This window comes from Periplaneta americana, chromosome 13, assembly GCF_040183065.1.
Source record: "Periplaneta americana isolate PAMFEO1 chromosome 13, P.americana_PAMFEO1_priV1, whole genome shotgun sequence".
NCBI classification, from domain to species: domain Eukaryota; kingdom Metazoa; phylum Arthropoda; class Insecta; order Blattodea; family Blattidae; genus Periplaneta; species Periplaneta americana.
Window position 1 is genome coordinate 148982819 of NC_091129.1, and position 2724 is coordinate 148985542.

The 2724-nt window shown below is 34.0% G+C and overlaps 1 non-coding gene across 1 annotated transcript; it reads left to right on the forward strand.

Moving 5' to 3' along the window:
* Positions 1 to 1306: 1306 nt before the first annotated feature.
* TRNAK-UUU (transfer RNA lysine (anticodon UUU)) lies at positions 1307 to 1378 on the forward strand. The gene has a single exon. It is a non-coding gene; the product is annotated as a tRNA-Lys (tRNA).
* Positions 1379 to 2724: the final 1346 nt, after the last annotated feature.

A 2724-nucleotide genomic window follows, 5' to 3' on the forward strand; every position in this document is an offset into this window, starting at 1 on the left:
TCTGATGCCTCAAACTTTGCACAAAGCATTGTATCACAGTTGTCAACGGACAGAAAAAGTTTCATTGTATTTAAAAATTGCAAGATCAATTTTCTCTATATTTCGGTCGATTTGAGATGGAATAGCCCATACGTAGGCCTATTTATATTTGGAGGGCCATCATCATCTTCTCTCTTGCTTCCTAATACTTCTCTACCAGTGTTGTGGAGGACAGGTTGGGACAATCCATTAGATGGTCTGAGTCCATTACGATGTTCTGGTTGCAGAGTAGGCAGTTAGGGTTCTGGAGTAAACCAATGCGGCATAGATGTTTACCCAAGCAATCATGTCCAGTTGCTAATCGGAATTTGGTTTGGCAACTGCTTCTCTCCTTGGCCAATCTGGTACCGAAGTTACTGTATAGTGATGATTATATAGATGGTGATATAAATATTAATCGATTTATTTTATTGGTTCTGATATTTGTGATATCTATAATATTTTTAATTATTAGACCTAATATAATTAGAATTTTATTAGGTTGAGATGGTTTGGGTTTAGTTTCTTATTGTTTAATTATTTATTATCAAAATGTTAAATCTTATAATGCAGGTATAATTACAGCATTGTCTAATCATTGTTAATAATATAATAGTTATACCAATCATTACTTACTTACTTACTTACTTACAAATGGCTTTTAAGGAACCCGAAGGTTCATTGCCGCCCTCACATAAGCCCGCCATCGGCCCCTATCCTGTGCAAGATTAATCCAGTCTCTATCATCATATCCCACCTCCCTCAAATCCATTTTAATATTATCCTCCCATCTACGTCTCGGCCTCCCCAAAGGTCTTTTTCCCTCCGGTCTCCCAACTAACACTCTATATGCATTTTTGGATTCGCCCATACGTGCTACATGCCCTGCCCATCTCAAACGTCTGGATTTAATGTTCCTAATTATGTTAGGTGAAGAATACAATGCGTGCAGTTCTGCGTTGTGTAACTTTCTCCATTCTCCTGTAACTTCATCCCGCTTAGCCCCAAATATTTTCCTAAGCACCTTATTCTCTGGTTGAGGTCCCGGGATCGATACCCGGCCCCGGAACAATTTTTCCCTTGAAATTATTCAAATCTGCTTTTTCAGGGAGCTTCACCTGAAAGACTAGATTTGCATAATATATACGTTACTGTGTACGTTAACAGAAAACCACAATTCCAAGTCACACAGAGATTGTGTGCACTCGTTGTGGGTCTCTGGCGTTTCGTCAGGCCACGCGAGTTGTGTGGATATAAAGGGGAAAGTTGAGACGGTGCCGGGTGGAGTTCCCGGGTAGCTCAGTGGTAGAGCGCTGGTACTTTCAACCAGAGGTCCCGGGATCGATACCCGGCCCCGGAACAATTTTTCCCTTGAAATTATTCAAATCTGCTTTACAGGGAGCTTCACCTGAAAGACTAGATTTGCACCCTTAATCTATGTTCCTCTCTCAGAGTGAGAGTCCAAGTTTCACAACCATACAGAACAACCGGTAATATAACTGTTTTATAAATTCTAACTTTCAGATTTTTGGACAGCAGACTGGATGATAAAAGCTTCTCAACCGAATAATAACAGGCATTTCCCATATTTATTCTGCGTTTAATTTCCTCCCGAGTGTCATTTATATTTGTTACTGTTGCTCAAAGATATTTGAAATTTCCACCACTTCGAATTTCTTGATTATATTGATGAAATCCTTTTAGTGATAATATTGTTAATAATATAATTAGGATTGAAAATCCTACAACGTCTTTAATTATGAAGTAAGAATGAAATGGAATTTTATCAATATTTCTATTTAAACCTGTAGGATTATTTGATCCCGTTTGATGTAGGAATAATAAATGTACTATTACAGCTGCTATTTTGATTTATTATTGGTAAAATGTGTGCCAGCATCCGCGGTTATACAATGAATATAAGTAAATCTTTTTGGTTAAAGTAGTTAGGAGTTTTGTTGAAGGTTATTTTATTATTTTTGAAAGAAATATTAATATTTATTATGACCTTATTTATTTGAGGCTGTGAAATCTTTTGTTTTAAACTAGAATTAGATACCCTATTATTTTAGATATAAATTAATTTTATGTATTGTTTATTGTTAATAAAATAACATTGACAGAAATACAATCTTAGTTCTTCCCTGAAGGAGTAAAAAACTCGTGCTCAGGGAGATATCTAAACACGAAGATAAACACAAAGATAATTTTTTGACACAAACTGGGTCAAGAAAAAAAATTATAGGAATAAATTAAATTTAAAAATACAATTTCAATTTTAACAATTTAAGTCATACAAATACATATACATATTAAATCAATATATATTCTTTAAAAATTAAATTCCTAACGCTATTTTTTAAATTCCTGATACTAAAATTTTTCAAATTTGGGTATTTATCAATTATTTTATTGTATAACCTTGGACCAAAGTAGGTACCATGTATATTATGTATGTGTATTTTGCTAAATTTATTTCGCATACCATAATGTTATAAGTTTTTTGAAAGTAGATTCCTATATTTTTTCCCAGGAAGTGTGCATTTTGTAAAAAACTTTTCTCGCATGTTATAATGTTATCGCAATATTTTGCAATTTGTTTCCTAGTTATTTTGCTTTATTTTCTCAAAGTATCCATTTTTTAAAACTTCGAGTACGATGATGTTATCATAACGTTTCGCGGTTCTGTTTTCTAGAGCTTTTCTT